Source organism: Trachypithecus francoisi, unplaced genomic scaffold (assembly GCF_009764315.1).
Source record: "Trachypithecus francoisi isolate TF-2019V2 unplaced genomic scaffold, Tfra_2.0 Lachesis_group1, whole genome shotgun sequence".
In the NCBI taxonomy this organism is placed as follows: domain Eukaryota; kingdom Metazoa; phylum Chordata; class Mammalia; order Primates; family Cercopithecidae; genus Trachypithecus; species Trachypithecus francoisi.
Genome location: NW_022681454.1, coordinates 132,067,623 through 132,085,937, shown reverse-complemented (window position 1 = coordinate 132,085,937; position 18,315 = coordinate 132,067,623). Strand labels below are relative to the sequence as shown.

Here is an 18,315-nt window from a genome sequence, read left to right as displayed (position 1 = left end):
TGCATCAAAGACTCTCAACAGCAGAACCGATAAAGCAGAAGAATGAGACTGAAGAGTGAGACTGAAGACACCTTCTATGAAAATGCACGGTGATAGGAGAAAAAAAAGAATAAGAAAGACTGCAACATGCCTACAAGATCTAGAAAACAGCCTCAAAAGAGAAAAATATAAAATGTGTTGGCCTCAAAAGGAGATAGAGAGAGGGACTAGGGTAAAAAGTTTATTCAAAGAGTAACGGAGAACTTTTCAAACCTAGAGAAAGATATTGATATTTAATTATAAGAAGGTCACAGATCACCAAGCAGATTTCACCCAAATAAGACTACCTCAAGACATTAATAACCATACTCCCAAAGGTCAAGGATAAGAAAAGGATTCTAAAAGCAGCAAGAGAAAAAAAATGAGTTACATATTAATGAGCTCCAAAAATTCTGGCAGTAGACTTCTAAGTGGAAACCTTAGAGTCCAAGAGAGAGGGACATGACATATTCAAAGTGCTGAATCACAACATAATATACCATAAATTGTTACATTCAGTGAAAATATAATTCAAACATGAAAGAAAAATAAATACTCTCTCAAAGAAACACAAACTGAGGGATTTTTTTCAACGCCAGACTCAATCTATAAGAAATCTGAAAGGGTGCTCTTTAATCTAAAACAAAAAGAGTGTTAATGAGCAATGATAAATTATCAGAAGATACAAAACTCACTGGTAACAGTAAGTATACAAATACAGAATAATCTAAAACTATAATTATGGTGTATAAACCACTCATATTTTGAATAGAAAGACTAAAAGATAAACCTGTAAAAGATACTAAATACAAAAGCCTTTAAAACATATAAACAGTATAAAAAAAAAATTCAACCACCAAAAGTACAAGAGTTGGGGGAATACAGTTAAAATGTAGAATTTTTATTGGTTTTCTCTTTGCTTGTTTTGCAGTCAGAGTTAAGTTGTTTAAAACGATTGGCTTAAGATGATATTTTCAAGCCTCATGGTAACCTCAAATCAAAAAAAAATGTGAAACAGATATACATAAAATAAAAAGCAATGAAAATCACTTACACAAAGGAGGATAGAAAAAGGAAGAATGGAAGGAAGAAAAGACCAGAAAACAAATGACAAAAGGGCAGCAGTATTACTTATCAATAATAACATTGAATGTAAGTGGACTAAATTCTCCATTTAAAAGATATAGAGTAGTTGAATGGATAAAAGTCTACAGGAAACTCACTTCACCTATAAAGACATACACAGAGTAAAAATAAATTGAGGAAAAAAGATAATCCATGCAAATGAAAACAAATAAAAAAAAGGAGTAGCTATATTATAAAAGATAAAATATATTTCAAACATAAAGTATAGAAAGACAAAGAGGTTCATCATACGATGATAAATGAATTAATTATGCAGGAGGATATAGCAGTTATAAATATATCTGCTCCCAAAACTGGAACACCAAGGTATATAGAGCAAATATTATTGAATTTAAAGAGAGGGACAGACCCAGATACAATAATGAGTGGAGACCTCAACATCCTACTTTAGGCACTGAGCAGATCATCCAGACAGGAAATTAGCAAAGAAATGGTGGGCTTAATCTGCAACATAGATCAAATAGTCCTAATAAATATTGACAGAATATTTCATCCAACAGCTACAAAATACACATTCTTCTCTCAGCCCATGGATCATTCTCAAGGATAGATCATACCTGAGGCCATAAAACAAGTTTTTTAGAAATCAAAAAAGTTTACATCATATTAGGTATCTTCTCTGAACACAATGAAATAAAATTAGAAATCAATAATAAAAAAGAAAACCTTTTGAAACTCTACAAAGACATAGAAGTTAAACAATATGATCTTGAATGATCAATGAGTGAATGAAGAAATTAAAAAGGGATTTTTTTCTAGACAAAAATGAAAATGAAAACACAATATGTCAAAACCTATGGGACATAGTAAAATGCATATTAAGAGGATAGTTTATAGCAAAAAAATAGAAAAACTTCAAACAAACAATCCAACAATGCATTTTAAAGAAGTAGAAAAACAAGAGCAAACCAAACTCAAAATTGGGAAAAGAAAATAGTAAGAATAAGAGCATAAATAAATGAAATTGAAACAAAAAAATCATAAAAGATAAAACAAAGAAGTTTTTTTTTTTTTTTGGAAAATATAAACAAAAATGACAAACCTTTAGCCAGACTAATTAAGAAAAGGAGAAGACCTATATAAATAAAGATGAAAAAGGAGACATTACAACTGATATAACAGAAATTGAAAGGAGTATTAAAGACTGCCATGAGCAACTATGTACCAATAAATTGGAAAGCCTAGAAGAAATAGATAAATTTTCAGACACATACAACCTACTAAGATTGAACTATGAAGAAATCGAAAACCTGAATAGACCAAAAACAAAACACAAGATCAAATTTAGTAAGAAACTTTCCATCAAAGAAAAGCCTGGCTTGTTATTGTAGGTAGTTATTAAGGCATGAGCAGGGCAGAAGGGCTCCCCCCTCAACCACCAGAAATGTCAAGTGACCATCAGGTGATGGTCCGGCAGTTGTTGACTGTCTCTGTAAAATAATAATTGCTTACAACCAGCGCCAGGGAAGGGCAGTCTCCCAATAGAGAGGAAACACCCGAAACTGGTGATCAGCAGCTTCCTGATAAGATATCAGGAGCTGGATGAATGGGCTCAAGAATGATCATTAAGGGGCAAAGTGATGGAGTTTAACTGGTATATCACTTTCCTCCAGAAATTCTAGACCAGCAAGTGAAGAACGCCTCAAGTAAGCATGTGTACAACTCCAGCAAACACACTGAACATGCTCTCCTCACAAGTGCTAGCAAGCCACTGAACATGCAGACAGCCCAAGCCAAGGGAAGAATCCGAGAAATAATGCAAGATCTTGGAAGTATGCCAATGTATAAAATCCCAAGTCAACAGGTCAAACTGTGCACTTGATCTCTCAGGTTGCCCGCTTGACCCTTTTCCAAGGGTACTTTACTTCCTTTTATTCTTGCTCTACAACTTTTCAATAAACTTTCACTCCTGCTCTAAAACATGCTTTGGTTTCTCCTTCTGAGTCTTTCTTCTGAGGAAGAAATAATTGAGGTTGCTGCAGATCTGTATGGATATAGATTTGCTGCCGTTAACATGATCTGATGTTTTCACTGCTGAATTTTATCAAACATTTAAGGAAGAACTAATACCAATCCTACTCAAACTATTGCAAGATATATAAGATTAGGGAACACTTCAAAATTCATTTTTGGAGGATGGTGTTACTGATGTCAAAAATCAAACAAAGACATAACAAGAACAAAACAAAACTACAGGCCAGTATCTAGTTAGCATTGATGCAAAATTCCTAAACAAAATACGAGCAAATTGAATTCAACAACATATTAGAATGATCATTCATCATGACCAAGTGGAATTCATCCCAAGAATGAAAGAATGATCTAACATATGCAAGTCAATCAATGAAGTCAAATCAATCAAATTGAGTCAAATCAATCAAAGAGTGCAAAGTTAGTGGAGAGGGAGGGAAAAAGTGTGGATTATTGATGGGTACAAAAACATAGACAGAATGAGTAAGATCTAGTACTTGATAGCACAACAGGTTGGCCACAGTCAAAAATAATTTATAATATGTTTTTAAATAACTAAAATAGCAGAAATGAAATGTTCTTGTAATGAAGAAATAATAAATGCTTGGGGTGTTGCATGTTATATACCTGTATGTTTTCCCATCACATGTACCCCATAAATATATACACCTACTATGTACACATAAAAATTAAAAATGAGAAATTAAATCTAAAAAATAGAATGGGCATCAAATTTCAGGTAATATAAAAAGAAAATTAAATCAAGTGCTTGCTTCAGCAGCACATATATTAAATTTGGAAAGATACAGAGAAGATTAGCATAGCCCCTACACAAGAATGACATAAATTCATGAATTGTTCTGTATCTCTGGAATAAAAATCAAGTTGGATCCTAATCAAATTACTATAAATACATGGAAAAGAGAAAAATCTAAAAAGAAGTTAAAGGGAAAAAAAGCACATTTTATACTAGAAATGAAAGATGAATATGACCAAATAATTCTTTTTGGAAAGAACATAAGGCAAAAGACCAAAAAAAATAATGTCTTTATGGTGCTGAGGAAGAGGAGTACACCTCTTCAATTTAAAATTGTACAGCCAGAAAAAAAAAAAAAGTTTTTAGAAAATGAAGAGAAATAAATGCCATTTTAAAATAAACACTTACAGATTCATTACCAAATAACTTACACTAAAATTAATACTTAGCATTTTTTTTCAAAATGAAATGACCCTAGGTGGAAATTAAGCACTTCATATAGAAGTGAAGAGTAATAGAATTAGTAAATATGGCCTCTTCCCCTTTTCAAGTTTCCTTTAAAACATAATTGAGCCAGGCGTGGTGGCTCACTCCTGTAATCTCAGCATGCCGGGAGGTTGGGGCAAGATGTTCAAGTGTTCAAGACAAGCCTGGCCCACACAATTAGATCCCATCTCTACAATAAATAAATAAATAAACAAACAAACAAACAAATAAATAAATAAATAAAACATAGCTGGGCATAGTGGCATACCTCTCTAGTCCTAGCTACTCAGGAGGCTGAGACAGGAGGATCACTTGAGCCCAGAAGTTTGAGATTACAGTGAGTTATGATTGTACCACTGCACTCCAGCCTGGGCAACACAGTGAGACCTTGTCTCAATAAATAAATAATTGGTTATTTAAAACAAAAATAACAACATATTTTACATTTAAAACATACTCAGAAGTAAAATTATTAATACAAGAGTACAAAGGATGACAGAGACAAACTGAAAAATATTTGTATAAGGGGTTAATGCTATGTAAACAAGTCTGCAATATTGTTGGAAGGTATATTGTAATATGATAAATATTATAAACCTTAGATTGACCTGTAAAGGAAAATTAAAGAAAAATGAAGAAAATTGACATATAGCTAATTAGCCAAGAGTAAATAATACATGGTATTAAATACAAACCTAAATGAGGTATGAAGATAGGAAAGAAAATAGAAATGAATAGAAGTTGTCAAGGAGAAAGCAAACATCAGAATGGTAGACTTAAAGTCAATCATATCACCAATTGCATTAAATATAAAAGGTTGAAACACAGTTAAATGGCAAAGATTGCAAAGGTGAACTTAATAAGACAGAGGAGGAATTGGAGGCAGATGAGGTAGTGGAGGAGGAAGAGGAAGAGAAGGAGATCAACTATAAATTGTCAACTAGAAAATTACTTTTAATATAAGATATGTATTTTAAAAAGGATAAAAATTATACTATTCAAACAAAAGCTGGAATAGCCATATTAATATCATAATATGCACACATTATAAAAAGAAATGCAATTAATCACATTACTTGCAGTATTTATGTTCTACAAAGTCACACAAGCACTGAATTAGTGAATATTGAACCGTGATTCCAAAGAGTAAGTATACATACACACACACATTTCACACAGGTTATAAACTTAAATCCTAAAAACAAAACAAAACAAAAAATGGTGGATTTTATTTTCTTAGTGTTATAAAAAAAGAAAAAAAGAACAACAGATTCAGAAATGTTAAATTACTTGCCTGAGACCACCCCACTAATGTCTGCCTGAGTTGGAATTCACACTGCCTCTAACTGATCCCAGATCCAGAACTTCTTCCCTTACACTTCCCTGCTCCTCCCAACTCCATTTTATGGTGAACTCTACATGAGAGATGAAATAAGAAGGCAGTGTTATCTTGTTTAATTTCAGCTGGGCACCTGAGGATTGGGCAACTCAGTTGTTTTGTGGCTCTGCACGTGTCTGCAAATGACTGAGAAAATCTCTGAGTATTGATTTTGGGGTTAAAAATAAATGTTAGTGAGCAGGAAATTTGTAAATATGGCACACTCAAATAATAACGATAGAGAATATTAATAGTTGCAAAGAGAGGCATATAATAATAATAAAAGGGGCAATTCACTGAGAAGATGTGACAGTCCTGTGTGTATGCAACTGAGAGCAAAGATTCAAATCACAGGAAACAAAAGTATACTGGAAAGAGAAATAGACAAATTCAATACTATGGTTGATGGTTTGAACATACCTTTGTCTATAATTTAAGGAATATTTAAATGGAAATCAATAAAAAATAGAAATCTTAGAAAAAACCTATTATTCAATTTAACATAAATCTACATTTTATGGAAACTTTAACCCAATAGCAATAAAATTGGCATTTCTCTGCTTATCTCAACTAATGTTTTGGATAATAATCAATTCACTTTAGTTTTCCTGGAACTGAAGAGCAATAGAATACCAAGAGAAGATAGAAGGTAATGTTTACTGGAAGATGATTCTTGTTGTTTGTAGACTCAAAAATATTTTTTTAAAGTCATTACTCTGGACATTGATATGAATATTAGACATAGAAATTAATGAATAGAATAGCTATACAAAACTTTTTCACAACAAATAACATGGAAATAAAAGTTTGTTTTTTGTTTTGTTTTGTTTTTCTTTGTTTTTGAGACGGAGTCTCCCTCTGTCACCCAGGCTGGAGTGCAGTGGCTCACTGCAAGCTCCACCTCCCGGGTTCACGCCATTCTCCTGCCTCACCCTCCCCAGTAGCTGGGACTACAGGCGCCCGCCACCACGCCCGGCTAATTTTTTTTTTGTATTTTTTTAGTAGAGACGCGGTTTCACTATGTTAGTCATGATGGTCTCCATCTCCTGACCTCGTGATCCGCCCGCCTGGGCCTCTCAAAGTGCTGAAATTAAAGGCGTGAGCCACCGCGCCTGGCCAGAAAAGTTATTTTCTAAATTGAAGTACTCATCTATAGAAGTAAGATCTTTTTTGAGATTAATAGGATAAATAATTAAAAGTCTAGGTTCTTTTTTTTTCTTGTAAGCTAACAATCCTGTAAAGTGTAGTCTGCCTATTCATCTCAGCAGAACAATTTCAAAAGGTTTTCGATTGAAGAGTTGAGAAATAAAAGACCAAAGCAAAACTAGATAGAAAGATGTAAAAAGGAGTTAGTTTTTATGTATATTTTATCCACATTACTTAAATCTACTTTGACAGCTATTCTATTGTCTTAAACTGCTGTCAATTTAACACATTTATTATAATCCCTACAGTATCATATTTTTCTTGCATGATGTAAAACATTATTTTACCAAAAAAACTTTGAAAGCCTTTGAGTTATGCCCAATATCCCTTCTATCATTTTCAATAATAAAAATCCTGAAAAGTAGCTGATTACCTGAAAGCCCAGCAAGAGAGTACATTTACCAGCCTCTAGTGTAGCTATTCAGCTGTGTTCTGGTTAATCTCTGTGAACACTTTCTGTAAATGGAAATGTGAGGAAAAAATCTCCTAGTGCCTAAAATGAGAAAGAGTATACATTTCCCTTCCTCAATACATCTCCTTCCCTTTGACTGAAGATGTCACTGACCAAGTGGATCTGGGCAACACTTTAGAAAAGGTAGACCTCCAAGTTAGGAGACTGGGTAGGCCATGAATACATCCTTACCGTTATAGAGTTCTTATTTTTGTCCATTTCATAGGAGAAAGAAAGAAAAATAAAATTTGTATCTTCCATGATTATCTTGTTTATAATTTCTTTTGTTGTTACAGCAAATAGTCCTGAATATTTATCATTTGTTATTAAACACATTTGCTATTAAACAATAACAAATGATAAAATTTTTGCTAAATTTGAATGTGATTTAAATGAAAATGTTTATATTATTATATAATATAAAGTTCAATTTGGAATGAAAAGTGATACGTTTATTATCATGTCCACTATGTTTTATTTTAAATTACATAATTATTTAGTAAGAACCATAGATTTGTTTTGCAAAATTATTTAAAATACATTGGGAGTCTGGAAAATTGCCTTAACATATGTGTATTAGTGATACATTATAAAAATCTTATCTTTCCATTTTCCAGTGGTGTTTTATGATGCTTTTTTGTGTTTTGATCTCATTTTGTATATTGATGGCCACACATTGATGTCCAACAAAACCAGTTGAAAAAAATAAACTGCTGCTAGTGAAGTGTGATGTTTCATCTGATAATGATCAATTTTAACATGCTCATTTTTGCCTAGGCATTAAAATATCCTTTAAAAATCCACTGTTGCATTAATAATAATATTTTCATATCAAATAAAAATAAAATCATTTGTGATTCAAAAGACAAATAAGAACCAAATATTTCAATAAATTCTGAAACTCAAATATTATCATAATGGCTCAGAAACACTTTCATGTGTTACTGCACAAATGACTTTTATTATGCAATGGTAGTATATGCTAAGCAGTTATTCCTGAGCCATGCCCAGCATTTAATTTCTCATGTTGCTCATTTAGACAGTAATGAGCTTTCTTTTCAAATTTAACTTAAGTTGGAAGATTCATGCCACTATCTTTTGTATACATCAATTTCCTTTATCAAAATGATGTTTAAAATACAGAATTTGCATGAGAAGATTTTTCTTACTAGATTGAATTGAGCAAGCTTGTCTAAAACGTTTTTGTCCTTTAAGTTATTTGCATTAACCTATAACATTTTTATTTTAGTTATCTTTTTAATTATGTAATTAATTATCATTTAACAATTTTTAAAAACTTTGTAGAAAAATTTAAAGATTGAACTTGAAAGGTTTTTACCCTCCACCTGCACTGATATGTCTAAATTTTGTGTAATCTTTCAGAATTTTAATGCACTTTAATAGTTAATTTATGCATGCATATACTTTTTTCTATTTAATTTAGTGTCCATAACTTTTATGAGTAATCTGTATTCACTAAGAGTAGGTTTTATAAATATTTCTATTTTTAAGTTGCATATTTTTCATAGACCTTCATTTAGATGAACTTTTCATGTAAGTCTTTGTAGCAAATGCTTGTATCTTTATCTATTCTTGGATGCTGCAATCAACATTTTGTATTTATATCACTGGAGAAAGATATAAGTGAAATAAATTCCTAGAGGTACAAAGGATGATGTACATTTTACATTTTGCTACATGCCAACCAAAAAAATAAAATTGATAGTATCATCTCATCTTTCTAGTGTCTTTATTTGCCTGACTGATCTGTTTAATTTTTCCCATGTAAGTTTCATGGTGTTTATATTTACTCTAGTTTCACAAAATATTTAATTTTTATTGAGGTGAAACCAAATCAATTTTTAAATAACTTCTTTAAAATACTTGTTTTATGTAAGTTTTTACTTTCAAATTGAGAAAAGCAAGTATTAAACGTCTCATCTTCGTGCCTTTTTAAAATACTGGGAAAACTAACTTTACAATATGTTCTGTTAATTGTTCCATTTATATTCTATTTTTATTGTATCACTGTAGGTTATTTATACTGTTGTAGGAAATCATCCATCTATTTTGAATTCAATGTCATAGGTATGCGCATACTGTTAATATCATGTGACTCTTACAATTATTTTAGTATTTTCATTATGAGATATTATATAGTTTTTCTTTTTCTTAATTGTGATGTATTTTATCTTCTCATGTTTTTCAAATTTTAAACTTTTAATGAAAGGACATGAACATTTAAAAATTATTTTTAATGAATTACCTTGATATTTGTTAATCTTTAAAACTTTTTTTTTTTTAATTGGTGGAATGCAGTTTCTCCAGATAGTTACATGGCTTTTTTCAAATAGTCAGTTTTATCTCAGTTTGTTTTACTTCTGGTGATATACTTGAGATATTCACTGACCATCTTTTTCTTTTTTAATTTCAAGTCTACATTCCTGTATTATCTTTTATATTTACTTTCCATAATTGCTTGCTTCTCTCCACTAGAACGTAAACAAGAAGTCAAAATTTTTCTCTGATTCAAAACTGTTTCTTAAGGCCTGGAAAAATGCCTGGCATGTAATAGGCATTCGAGGAACATTTGCTGACTGAATGACATTTCTTATTGTTATTTCCAAATTCACTAATTTAAATTTTACCAAAAAATGCTTATTGTGTGGTTGTTGTCCCTTACTAGTGATTGTTCTGACTGTTTATTAAAATTATTGAAGACATTCTTATTCTTATTTGTTTTTTTCTCTAGAAAGAGTCGTAACACTATCTTTTCTATTGATATCTTCCAATGAAGTATTTTTTATTTCATTACTTTGTAGATAATTTAAAATTTTTGTACTGGTTTTGTCTTTTATGTTTTCTAATTACCATGGCATAATTTATTATTTGTTTCTGCTCTTTGCTATAATGGTTAAGAAAATGTTTCCAATTTTTCATAGAAATATGTTTTCTGACTGTTAAAAGAATATTGACTTCTAGTATAATTGTATCACAACCAGAAAATATTGCCTGCAAAATTGCTAATGGAGGAACTTATTAACATAATTATTCTCTGGAGAAGGGAAGTGTATGCATATTACATGCCTCTACATTTTAAATCTATTTTTAGTCTCTTTTATAGACAATCTGAAATGTATATAAGCATTTATTACTAAAATTGTCTGAGTGCTTTATGGTGTTCAAGGTTTAAAAAAATTAAATCCTCTATTTCTAGTTGCTTTATAGTGCAAGTACCATTTTGCTTTGTGCCATTAGTCCCCACCTCTCACACTGTTCCATTGGGGATCACTTTTCCAACACGTGAACTTTTGGGGGGGGTACGTGTGTATCATTTGAATAAAATGAAGTAAACTTTACTGAATTCGTATATCTCAGAGCATGTTAGATAGAACAAGTTTTAAAAACTACATGTTTTTTCTGCTAAAATTAAATTGAACATTAATTCATTCTTGTAAGTGACAAAAGAGAAAATCCCTAGCATTAATAATCACCTTGAGACAATCTTTAGGGGATAGCCTGTAATCCAGATGTCTTCATGGCCTTTTCTAATACTGTATCAATGGCTTCAAACCAGAAATTGCAATTCTAGTACATAAACAAAAGATACGCTGGCGGATTGTTTCACTGCATGAATTTTAGCATTTGGCTGCACAATATTAAGAGACATTAGAAAGAAAATATGTTTAAAAAAATATAGTTTAAAATGAAAGTATAGCCTTATGAATAAAGTGGCTTGATGGATATGCCCCTCCCTTAAGAGGAAGCAACAACATAAACAACAAAATTATTTCTACAAAAATACTTGCTAATATCGTGAATAAAATAGCCATGGAAAATTGATTGTCACATCCTTAAAAAGCAATAGAAGCCTTTCCTAAGAGGACATGAATGCATTTCAAGCAGGACTGTGAGTTCAATGTCCAATGATTTTCTTAAAACAACTAAGATTAAAGACTCACAACTGAACATAAATTAGGACTATAATCCTACCATTCTTTGTATCACATACTATGAGTCATAAGATTCCTTGAAAGAGTAAATCTAAAAATATTTAGATTTAAATTGCCTCTCAAATTCTTCCCTTAAAAAAAAATCTGTAACTGGGGCAGGTGTGGTGGCTCACGCCTGTAATCCCAGCACTTTGGGAGGCCGAGGCAGGCAGATCACGAAGTCAGGAGATCAAGACCATCCTTGCTAACATGGTGAAACCCCGTTTCTACTAAAAATACAAAAAATCAGCCAGGTGTGGTGGTGGGCGCCTGTAGTCCCAGCTACTCGGGAGGCTGAGGCAGGAGAATGGCGTGAACCTGTGAGGTGGAGCTTGCAATGAGCCGAGATTTGCACTCCATCCTGGGCGACAGAGTGAGACTCCATCTCAAAAAAAACAAAAACAAAAACAAAAAAATGTCTGTAACTGTAACTCTTGGGCCTCTTACTAGCAAATATATGTTCCTTCTTTGTAATACAACTCCAAAAAAAATTAATAGGAGAAAAGTATAAAAGTTTGATGGTGAAGTCAAAAGCTCTTCACACATACCCTTTCTACAAATTCATGGGGACTCCTTCATTCATGGATCACTAGTATATCAACTGCACCCAAAACCAAAAAAGACTGAAGCCTATTGTGGAATATTTCATACAAAAGTGACTTGTAATTCAACTCATTAGGTCTTTAACAGTCATGTCGGCGACTGCTAAAAAAGTTTCATGGGTTTATGAGTTATAAACAAGTTTGTGATCCTTTACTTTTTATGGGTACTAACTCAAATACCATTCTGTCTTCAGTAATTCCTGGGGTCACCCATTTTTGGTTGACTGGTAGACTTGTTCTTCCTTCCTTAGTTTTCCCTTAGATCCACACAATCAATATTTGTCTTCACACGGGAGAATAAACAATATCTCTGGACTGTCATACCCCTAGGATTTACTGAAACTTCCTTGTATTCTAATACGTCACCAACCAACACCTAAGAATTTAACATTCTCTTATGATTCTTACTTAATACAAGACATAAATGACATATCGCTATTTACAAAACAACAATGTTCTCTAATTGACTCTTTTTGTTAAACACTTTATCTAAGAAACAGCAAAAATATTGAAAGATAAATTGAAATTCTGCCATGGGGGAAAAATGCATTATTTAGAATATGGTATATTTCAAGAAGGTATGTAATCCAAAGAGATTATAATCTATCCCAAAATTTCCTGAATTAATTACCAAAAAAACAGCTTTGCAGATATTTTAAACTGACTAAGCATTGTAGATACCAAGTGCCAAACTTTTCTGAGGTCACATCCTTTTTCATATAATCTAATCAAGTTTTATATTCTTGAAACTCTATTTTAGGAAAGTAAAAATGAAAGGCCTTTTGTGAAAGAATACTTAGAAACAGTGACATATATAGCATATTTGCTCCCAAATGGATTTTTTAAAACTTACCTCCAAAACAAAAATGATTATTAGTTTTACTTAAAATAATAACAATAATATACAGGAAAAAAATACAGACAGTGATTACATTATGCATAAATTTAGATTTATAATGATGCCAGGAAAGTTGTAAAAAGACAAATATGAAAGTAAACATGACAGTAAAAGGACAGAGTTAATAAGTATTTTATTCTTTGGAAATGATTAAAAATGTGTACTTATCTACTGTTCTGTTGCAGCAATAAAATAATAATATTATATTTTATGTTTTTGTATTTTAACTACTGTAAATTTGTTCTTAACATTGTCAAAATTAATGTTATTTGTACATGTTTGATCAATAGACAGTACAGCCAGAGCAGTGAATTTATATTTTCTCATTGTTGATTGAAAAATGTCATAGTTTTACAAATATTACTTCACAATGTTTGAAAAATGTCATAGTTTTATAAATAATACTTCACAACAGTTTATTTCACACAAAGCAACAAGTATACAAATAGAACAAGCCTTAAACACTAAGACGAGTTTTTGGCAGTGTTTTCTAGGTACTCCACTTGACAACACATTCCTGAAATTATAATAGTCTCCATGTTTTTGTTTGTTGGGGGCTAAGTCTACCAGTTTTCCAATGTCTTCACATTTAAAAATTTTCTATCTTAACCAGAAAAATTATCACAAATGTATGACTTCCAAAATTTTCTTAAAAATAAAGTAATATAACTGAATCAAAGTGATCTCTGACATTAATTTGATTAATTGCTTTAGAACAAGTATCTAGGAATAGAAATAAGTAATAGAAGCATTCAAATACTGACATTCATATGTCTTCTGAAAATATGGTCCATTTGATTTTATTATCTAATTAAATTCTTTTTTACTTACATGCTATTGCTGTATAGCTAACGGTATTCTTGAAAATTTCTGTGCATCAATTTTCAGAAGTCTTATTAAATGTTGTATTACACTATGCATATTCAAGGTTATATCTGACTTCTTACAAATATTTTCAGGACCTGATTAACCTCAACTAAAGTTTTATACCAGAAAAAAAACCTCAGAAACAAACAAAACCTCATGTATCAGTTGTATAAGATATCAAAATTGGAGCTCTTCCTTGTTTTCTGCATTTTAAAATAGATTCATAGTACTTTAAAAGTTGAGGTTTTCAAAATGTATTATTGTGAACACAGCTTTATATTGAGCACTACATCTTTTCTGGCAAAAATATTTTCACTGGTACCTTATATTCTGTAGCATTTTTCATTGATGACATGAGGCTGAAAATAATAATTATCTCCAAAAATAAAAAAAAAAAGCCACACATAAAGAAGCATGTCAAAAGACTGAACTCCACAAAAGAGTGAATGTGATATACCATTGATAATTTTGAATGTATTATATAAAACAGAAACATGTAGTACCCCATAGGCTGTAATTCTTTAAATTAACTTCCATATCTGATTAATAGATAAGTACTAAAATTAACTAATTTGAATCCTTCATATTTATTGTATGTATTTTAAATATACAATATGTGAATGAAAACACACATATTTGTGTATAGACATACAGATACAGTTGACCCATCGTATCCATGAATTCCACATCTATGGATTCAACCAACAGTGGATCAAAAATTAAAACACACACACACACACACACACACACACACACACCCCCACACACACACAGAGTAAAAAAATAAAAATACAATTTGAAGAGAAAAATAAAAAACACAGCATAACTATTTACATAGCATTTACATTGTATTAGATATTATAAGTAATCCAGATATAATTTAAAGTATATGGGAGGATGTGCATAGGTTATATGAACATAATATGTCATTTTTTATCAGGGACTTGAACATCTACTGATTTTGCTTTCCACAGGAGGTCCCGGAATCAACTCTCTCACAGAAAGCAAAGAAAGACTGCGTATACTTTCTGCAAAACAAGATCAATTGTTTAGAATCTAAAGCAAAAAAAAAAAAAAAAAAAAGTATTTTTTTGTGTTTTCTTTTTCCAAGTGGGATATTTTATCACAGGTGTTGCTTAGAATTGCTGGTTCATTTCTTCCATCAACCAAAAGCTATCCATATATCAAATACGAAGAAAGCAAACCATGCATTTGAAATTTCAATTCTGATTCACGTTCTTTTCCAATTGTAAGATGATGTGACTAAATACTGAAAGAGACACTCAGTCTCAGTACCAACAGGAACTACCATCCCCTCCAAATTATTCACCTAAGAAGTCTCTGAGTGTCCTGAAACATGGAAACTCATTTCTTGAAAGAGGCATTGAGAAAGAAATCTTTCTTAAGCTTCTATGGGTTTGGCCTCGTAACTGTTAACAACTAGCATAAGTGAAAAATTGCAACATTTTTTGTTTGTTTGTTTGTTTTTTGAGATGGAGTCCCGCTCTGTCTCCCAGGCTGGAGTGCAGTGGCCGGAACTCAGCTCACTGCAAGCTCCGCCTCCCGGGTTTAAGCCATTCTCCTGCCTCAGCCTCTGGAGTAGCTGGGACTACAGGCGCCCGCCACCTCGCCCGGCTAGTTTTGTGTATTTTTTTAGTAGAGAGGGGGTTTCACCGTGTTAGCCAGGATGGACTCAATTTCCTGACCTCGTAATCCGCCCGTCTTGGCCTACCAAAGTGCTGGGATTACAAAATTGCAGCATATTAATCCTTAGGCTTATGTACTACTATTTTTAAAAATCATCATTTCTTCTGATCTATATTATAGATTGAAAATTTGTAGAAAGCCTCTAGAAGCAGACAAAACTCAGAAGATGAGAGATGACTTAACATTCTCAAATCAAACATAACTCAACATTCTCAGGTCAAGCAGTTGATGGGACAAAGCAGACAGCTGCCACCCAAAACGATAAAACAAGATTAATTTTCTGTCATGTCAATTTATTTATTTCCTTTTGGTTTACTACTTATTATCATTCTCATGATATTTTGTTACCTCTGTGACCACTTGGTCTCTCTCAGTTGTTTTTGAGTATCTTCACCATATTGTTCTTCACCTCATACCATCTTCTGTCACCTAAGGAAAGGCAAAACTCTCATGTTTTTCTCAAATTATTGTTTCTAATCTAAATCTAATTAATGGCCAAATTTGTCATATGCCATGTAATTCTAATGACATAAATTCAATAGCTATCTCTTTCACCACTTAAAAGGCATATTGTATTTGCTTCCACAGGTTCCCTCTGATATACAAATTGTCCTGTCATTAGTAATGTCAACCTTTAATCTTGTAAAAATTGGCTTTACCCTCTACTCCTAGTTAAGAAAATACTTTCACTAAAGTAATACAAGAGTTGTCAACAGAAAATAGCTCATTGCAGTTGTCATTTTTACTATAGCCAGATTATCCTCTTAAGATAACTTTTAACCTGTAGTTACTATTTATTTTTACTTAGAAAATGTGCCTGCATTCAGATACTAATAGTTGGCTTGGTTTCCTAGTTATAAACGACACTTATGCTCCCAATTCTTTCTGTGCCTACTAGGGTACAACATCTCATGTTGAAGCCAGGCTTGCCTGGCTTATTGCATACTCATCTGTGCTGTGTATAATATTTCAGGCAATTGTTAGAGGCTTTCATATATCTAAAACTACTGTCATATATTTTTCTTAAAAAGATACTCAAAAGTAAGACAAGCATGCCTACCTATTCAGGAGAGCTCCCAGGAAGAATAACTGACTCCTTCTTCATATGTAATGTGTGAGCCACATTTTCAATGATACAATAACAAAACTGGAAAACTTTTTTTCAAATTTGATTTCTGAACCTAGGAAAAGAAATCAATTATGGTATTTATGTTTTAGAGATTCTCAAAATTACTTTATACTGATTAACTGGTTTCATAAACCACCAGCTATCCCTTGATTCCTCTTCATTAACAAAGAAAGAATTTTTCTGGGCACAGTGGCTGCTCATGCCTGTAATCCCAGCACTTCAGGAGGCCGAGGCAGGTGGATCTCAAGGTCAGGAATTCGAGACCACCCTGGTCAACACACTGAAACGCTGTTTCTACTAAAAATACAAAAATTAGCCGGGCGTGGTGGCGGGTGTCTGTAATCCCAGCTACTCAGGAGGCTGAGGCGAGAGAATCTTTTGAACCCAGGAGGCAGAGGTTGCAGTAAGCTGAGGTGGCGTCACTGCACTCCAGCCTGGGCAACAGGGTGAAACTCTGTCTCAAAAAAAAAAAGTATTTGTGCTATATAAAATTCCTACTGCACTTACATAAATATGTGATTTCTCTAAAATAAAAGAACAATTGAGTCTAAAAAATAACCTAGCTAAATGTTAGAACATACGTTAATAATTGGGATTTGTTGTCTAGTCCCATAACTGTGAAGCCATTGTCACATTAGATAATTCAATAACTCAACATGCTACAAAAAGAATAGGAAAGACACACTCTTGTCCAACTATAGACAACAACCTTCTCATCAACAGAATCTTAAAAACCATGTGAATCTGACCTCAACAAATTTAAATCCTGTGTCTTAAATGCAGCCTGATATCAAATGCTGCTATCAAAAAAAAAAAAAAATGTGACTGAGAGAGGAAGAAAAATGCCCCTTATAGGATCCAGTTGATAACAGAAGAAAAAAAGCTAGCATGGAGTCTTTCCTACTGGACATGAGCGATTTCACAAAATATAAACATCATAAGAAGACTCTTCACTGACTTGATGGAACAAGACCAAAACAAGAACACTCTATAATCATTGATAAATTATATCTGAAAATAGCCAAATACAAGGGCACCATTCTGCAATAACAAACCCCAAATATTTGTCTCACTGGAGATATATATGATAACAGATAGATGGTTAGATAGATAGATAGATAGATGTGTGTAAACGTACATGCATACACTTATACACATATATCTCACACACACACACACACACACACACACACACACATCAAATCTCTTCCTTTCCTACTAGTGCCTAATCTGGAATAGACCACTACTTCCTTGAGTGCTCTTCTATGCCATTTAATTATTGGCTCACACCTTATAATATCCTCTCCTTATAGAGACATCTCTTGACTCCTCCAATTATATTGCTATAGCAAAATAATTAACTGTGATTGATCCCAGCTGTGATTTTATGGGTATTTGGCCCTGGGCATTAGTAATGTCAATGACTAATTGAACAAGAGGTCACTAGAAATATAACATATGGATATTCTGGTTAGGTAATACTTAATCAAGTCTGGTTGGCAGAAGCCTAAATCAATTCATACTCATTTTTCAGGCCTAAGCCAATTTGCAAAGAAAAACTCAAATGGAGCTGGGGCTTTTTGAAGCAGAGGCTTGCACTGTGGCAATAGTGGCAAATAGTATACCTTTCCTAGCCCAATATGTGACCACTTACCTGTGAGTCTGTTCAAAATAAATAGCTATCATTGTAATATAAGATACTTTCTG

At 32.4% G+C, this 18,315-nt stretch overlaps 1 non-coding gene across 1 annotated transcript; it reads left to right on the top strand.

The window, feature by feature from the left end:
- Window positions 1-3,900: 3,900 nt before the first annotated feature.
- On the top strand, window positions 3,901-4,005 carry LOC117086438. The gene has a single exon (XR_004438351.1). It is a non-coding gene; the product is annotated as a U6 spliceosomal RNA (small nuclear RNA).
- Window positions 4,006-18,315: the final 14,310 nt, after the last annotated feature.